Genomic DNA, 6,670 nt, shown 5'->3' with positions numbered 1-6,670 from the left:
ACAACATTGAGTGCCTGCCTGTGCTGGAGGAGCTTGACAGTGAACCAACCCTAGAAGAACTTCACGTGGCCCTGGACTCCCTTGCCTTTGGCAAGGCACCTGGAAAAGACAGCATCCCTGCTGAAGTCCTAAAATGCTGCAAAGAGATCATCGTCACTGAGCTGCATGAAATCCTCTGTCTCTGCTGGAGAAAAGGTGGAGTACCTCAAGACATGAGGGATGCAAACATCATCACGTTGTACAAGAACAAAGGTGACAGGGGTGACTGCAACAACTACCGCGGCATCTCTCTCCTTAGCGTTGTAGGAAAGCTGTTTGCCCGAGTTGTACTAAAGAGGCTCCAGGTACTTGCAGAGAGTGTCTATCCAGAATCGCAGTGTGGATTCCGAGCCAACAGGTCCACCACTGATATGGTATTCTCCCTTAGACTACTGCAGGAGAAATGCAGGGAACAACGACAGCCACTCTTTATAGCCTTCATAGATCTCACAAAGGCTTTCGACCTGGTCAGCAGAGATGGCCTCTTCAAGATTCTCCCCAAGATTGGATGTCCACCCAGGCTCCTCAGCATCATCAGATCTTTCCACAAGGACATGAAGGGCACTGTTGTCTTCGATGGCTCCACATCAGACCCTTTTGACATCCGAAGCGGAGTGAAGCAGGGCTGTGTTCTTGCACCAACCTTGTTTGGGATTTTCTTCGCTGTCCTGCTGAAGCAGGCCTTTGGAACTGCAACAGAAGGCATCTATCTCCAGACCAGATCAGACGGAAAGCTCTTCAACCTCTCCAGACTGAGAGCAAAATCCAAAGTCCAGCTGAAATGTCTGCGTGACTTCCTCTTTGCCGACGATGCAGCTGTCACTACCTACTCTGCCAAAGATCTCCAGCAGCTCATGGATCGTTTTAGCAAAGCCTGCCAAGATTTTGGACTGACAATCAGCCTGAAGAAAACACAGGTCATGGTTCAGGATGTGGACTCACCTCCCTGCATTACAATCTCTGAGCATGAACTGGAGGTTGTCCATGACTTTGTGTACCTTGGCTCAACGATCTCCGACACTCTTTCTCTCGATACCGAGCTAAACAAGCGCATCGGTAAAGCAGCTACCACGTTTTCCAGACTCACAAAGAGAGTCTGGTCCAACAAGAAGCTGATGGAACATACCAAGATCCAGGTCTACAGAGCTTGCGTCCTGAGTACACTTCTGTACTGCAGCGAGTCATGGACTCTTCGCTCACAACAGGAGAGGAAACTGAGCGCTTTCCACATGCGCTGCCTCCGACGCATCCTCGGCATCACCTGGCAGGACAAAGTTCCAAACAACACAGTCCTGGAACGTGCTGGAATCCCTAGCATGTATTCACTGCTGAAACAGAGACGCCTGCGTTGGCTTGGTCATGTCGTGAGAATGGATGATAGCCGGATCCCAAAGGATCTCCTCTATGGAGAACTCGTGCAAGGAAAGCGCCCTACAGGTAGACCACAGCTGCGATACAAGGACATCTGCAAGAGGGATCTGAAGGCCTTAGGGATGGACCTCAACAAGTGGGAAACCCTGGCCTCTGAGCGGCCCGCTTGGAGGCAGGCTGTGCAGCATGGCCTTTCCCAGTTTGAAGAGACACTTTGCCAACAGTCTGAGGCAAAGAGGCAAAGAAGGAAGGCCCATAGCCAGGGAGACAGACCAGGGACAGACTGCACTTGCTCCCGGTGTGGAAGGGATTGTCACTCCCGGATTGGCTTTTTCAGCCACACTAGACGCTGTGCCAGAACCACCTTTCAGAGCGCGATACCATAGTCTTTCGAGACTGAAGGTTGCCAATACAAATAGTTCCCAGAGGCACTTAGGGTCCCAGAGGCCACACGCGTCTGGAGAGAGCCTCATGCGATGGCAGTCCTAGCTTTATACTCCTGGCTGGTTCCTCCTCCCTCCTTCCTTCCTGATTGAAAGGGGGGCTGGTCTTCCCAGGTGAGTTTACAAAAGCTCAGGAAGACAAAAGGCTGCTGATGGGCATAACCTACTCTGCAGGCTCCTGAATGGAGTGCTTGGATTAGCCATCCTAAGGTGGTGATGCTGAAATTTTAAAATGGACTATGCCTGGGTGGTTGGGAATTGGCCCTTACTAGGTTCTTTCCCTCCTAGTTCTGTTCTCTTAGGCTGGCCTGTTTTGTAACCTCAAGCTAGCTTTTATTTGAGTTTGTTTAATTATTTATTGCTCTCTATATCCTGTGTCCCAATTTACTGAACTGTTTAGGTTATGTTCTAACTTAGATTAAGTTTAACTTGGGTTAAGTATAGGTTTAATTTAAAACAAAATAGAAAAACCTGCTTTCCACTTTATCCTCCTCCCTTCCTTTGATTAGGTGCCAACTTTCAACTTTGATTTAAGTACCTGACCCCTGGGCTCTGCTCCTGCTCAGAGTAGACCTATGTACCTCCCTTAGGTGCTAACTTTCAATTTTGATTTAAGGTTGATTTAAAGTTAAAGTTAAGGTTAGAAGACAGGGAGTTAGAAAGACAAAGAGTTAGAAAGAGTACACTTACCCTCTCGTTGTCTTCCTCCTCTTCTTCTCCAAAACTCAGAGCTCTACCTGCCTTCTCCTTGCCCAGATGCTAAACTCTCAGTTTACCTGGCACTTAGTTCCCAGAGGCACTTGGGGTCCCAGAGGCCACACGCATCTGCATTCACGATTTTGGTCATTTCTAAGGATGTTCTTTTAAAAGGTTTGACATAAAGAAAGATGGTAGTACCATACCAAATAATCACGACGACAAGATGGGATGAACATGTAGAAAAAGCCTTTTGCTGTCCTTTTGCTGAAGGGATCCTCAAGATGGTAGAAATAATGTACATGTGGTGCCAGCGCCCCACTGGTGTGGCACCCTGGGGCTCTTGCCACTGTGAGGCTGGATGTTGATGGCAAAGCATCAGGAATCCCCTACTTGTTGTGGTAATCCTTGGGAAAAGAAAGGTGTGCAGAAATGATGCAGGCATTAGCTTCCAGAGTGTCTGCCTTAGAACCTAATGAAAATTCTGGCAGGCCACCCATAACTAGTTTGGTGGGGAGGGCTCTGGAGAAGACCTTGTTGACAGTGGAGGATCCTGGCCCAGCACCGCCAATGTCAACTAACCAGGTGGATATGGTATGGGCAGGTGAAGCCTGAACTGTGTCAGAGTGGTCTCTCCCTTCTCACCTTTACTCCAAATTCTGCCTCCCTGGCAGTACCCCAGCAGGTATCACAGGAGGTTTCCCCCATTGGCTCCTATGCCTGGATACATTTCCACATTTTCAGCTTTCAACTCTTTGAGAGCCCAATCCAATGCAAGTCCACTCAGAAGTGAGTCCCATTAAAGTCAATGGGGCTTGCTTCCAGGAAAGCGTGGATAGGACTGTAGCCTTAACTAGGTTCCTTATTGTTTCTGCTCACCCAATTTTGAAACCTATCTAGGTAGGCCCTTCTACACAATCAGTTCTAGCAGGCATGGAGACAGATGTGTAAAGAACCACAAATAAAAGCTCTTTTGAGAGTTCAAAGAAAAAAAAAGTCCCTATCTTTTTTCAGGAGAGGGGGTGAACTGCTTTTGATATGCTGTAAATAATGCTTCAGAAGGACACCCAAGGTTTAAGTATGTTCTGCATGGATTTGGATTATCATGTTTTCTCAGAACTTGCCACACTGAACATATGCCAGAGGATTTGAAGTCCAGGTGGAATATATGGGTCTAGTTATAAATAATTAATCACCTAGAGTATAAATCATAATTGCTTTTTCATAAAGACCTTTTCACTTGCATTGGGTGTGAATTGCATGTCGTTCCTTGATGCAGTAGATCAGTGATTTTCAACCTTTTTCATCTCATGGCACACTGACAAGGTACTAAAATTGTCAAGGCACACCATCAGTTTTTTGACAATTGATAAGGCACACCATGCTGTTGGTGGGAGGCTCACATTCCCCAATGGCCCTATCAATAAATGACCCTCCCCCAAACCCCTGCAGCACACCTGCAGACCATTCACAGCACACCAGTGTGCCATGGCACAGTGGTTGAAAATGGCTGCACTGGATCTAAACCCATACTTTCTGGATTTCCCAGTTTGGTTTCTTTCCTGCCAGGCATCAGTATAGATACCGGCTGAGAGTTTGGGTCACTAAAGGGCTCATGGTTTACCCCTGAGGTCTTATTAGAAGAGATGGCAACCACAAGCAGAGCTGGAAAGAGAGGTCTGGTAGTACAGTTAGTCTGGTAGTAACCTTGTCCTGGTTCCCACACCTGGCATGTGGAGGGAGAGGTTCTTACTGCTCGACCCGGTCCCGTTTGTTGACCTGGCAGCATCACTTGCTCAGACCTGTGTCCAACAAGCTGGCAGGGTGTAGCAGGCCTGAAAGCAGCCGCTTCTGGATTGAAATTAATCAAGGCAACAGTGCACCTTCTCAGGAATTTCATGGGACAATTCACCTGGTCTTTCAGGCTGTGGCCACCCTTCTGGACCATATCCTTCAGTTAATAAAAACACGTGGGGGAAGGGGTGTTCTTTCAGTGGAAAAACAGGTTCGCATAGTCTGTGTCAAAGCTGTCCATTTCCATTTTTATCCCTGTAAAAGGGAGAAGGAGATCAGACCAGAGAGCAGTTGCAGACCTGTAGCCTGTGATGCCCCAGGGCACAGGACCACAACATGCTCCCTCCTGGACATGCCAAACCCCTGGGAGAAGACATCCCTGCCAAATGGGGCCTTGCACAATGTCCCCTGGCATTCCAAAGGCCTTCTGATGCCTCAAGAGCAGCGATGAACAATACTTCTGGTTTTCCAATGAAAAAAGCTTTCCAGAGATATCAGAAAGCTATTGGAGCATAAGGGAACATCATGTGAGGCCTCCCCCACCTTTGGAATGGCTCTGGAGAGTGGGCGAAGGTGGCAGAGGTGGCACAGTGATGCCACACTCTCAGGCTGTACCAGCATGGTGCCTTGGGGCATGTGTCCCATACTTTCCCAGGGCCACCACTGCCAGACAGGGTGTTGGTAAGGCATCAGCAACTCCCTCCTTGTCGTGGCAATCCTTGGGAAAAGAAAGGTGTGCAGAATGATGCAGGCATTAGCTTCCAGAGTATCTACCTTAGAGCCTGCTGAAAGTTCTGGCAGGCCACCCATCTCTAGTTTGTTGGAGAAAACCATGTTGACAATGGAGGACCCTGGTCCAGTGCCACTGAGATCAACCAACCAGGGGGATATGGTGTGGGCAGGTGAAGCCTGGACTGTGTCAGAGTAGTCTCCCCCTTCTCACCTTCACCCCAAGTTCTGCCTCCCTGGCAATACCCTGGCAGGCATCAAGGAGGTTTCCCTCATTGGCTCCTAGGCCTGGATGTATTATGGGTCAGATACTGTGGCAGCTTCTGCACGTCCCCCAACCTGCTACCTACTGATGTTTCTCTTCCCTAGGTGGGCATCTTGCGCTTTCTGTTAAAGAGAAAATATTGTGGCAGAGTTCAATGAAATGCTTAGCCTTCTTCACACTGAACTGGAGCCAGTTGAAAAAATTGGTGAACCTGTCAGAGATCAGGAGCTAGTCAGAAGCTGCTAGATAGACAAAAAATGGACCAACTCTGCAGTTTCCAGTGCTCATTAGGTGCAAACTGGAGGTCTCCTCAAGGTAGAGGATATTTTTCCCCTTACCTTGATTAACACTCTAGCCTTCCAGTGCAGCGACTCAGATCTGCACCAGCTATTTAGCTGGCACAAATCTGGAAAGAGCAGTACAAAGGCGGCAGGCCTGAATGGGAGGATAAGATATAGTAAAGGCCTCCCCTCTCCTGGGCCTATCTCACCACCCGTTCCACGCTCCCCTTTCCAGAAATGCCCCTGTTCTTCTGTTACACCTTCCTGCCACCTTCCTAATCAAAGTAGGATAGAAAGATAGAAATAAAAAAATATCCCTAAAAATCATTAGCCTGAGTTAAAAGGAGGGAGGGAAGCGGGGAAGAGAGCTGGAGGTGCTTTCCTGAAGAGATGAAGCACATGGGAAGGACAGGCCACAAAGGTGATTTATCAATCCTGTGCTGGATAACAAGTTATGAACATCAGTTATGAACAGAGAGAGAAGTGGGCGGGGGGAGGAGGAAAGGCTGGACAGACCATGAAATACTTGTAGCAGAAAGAGGGAAGCCCCCCCCAGTTCTGAGCCTACATTCACAAGTGATGTGCGGAAATAAAGAAGGCTGAGTCGAAAGGTGAGTTTGGCAAGGAAAGCTGTATTCTTTGATCAAAGGTAGTTCCCCCTCCCCGCAGGGTGAGGAACTCATAAGAAAACATAAGCAGCTCCATTATATAGTTCAGTAAGCATTGTACTCTATTTGCAACATAATATCATCGACTACCCTCTAACTGGCACTTGTTCCAGCTTAGCCAGTTCTGATTGTAGTCCTTGATTTCAGTAATCTTGCATATTTCATTATTTTTTTGCATAAGCAGATAGCAAACGACATCTAAGCGCTCAGGTGAAGCAGTTGCTTGTGTTGAAAGAGACACACTTCTGGATGTTTTGTACTTGTTTAGCGATAACCAACTGTCTGTGTTTGGCAACATTAGTGTGTTCCCAGTAAGAAATAGGTTGGCAGAATAGAGTTATGTCTTTAGTTGGGTTTCAAATTTGTCTCTCTTTCTCTCTCTCT

Source organism: Tiliqua scincoides, chromosome 5 (assembly GCF_035046505.1).
Source record: "Tiliqua scincoides isolate rTilSci1 chromosome 5, rTilSci1.hap2, whole genome shotgun sequence".
NCBI lineage: Eukaryota > Metazoa > Chordata > Lepidosauria > Squamata > Scincidae > Tiliqua > Tiliqua scincoides.
The sequence above is the reverse complement of the archived record's forward strand: the minus strand, read 5'-3'. Positions refer to the sequence as shown.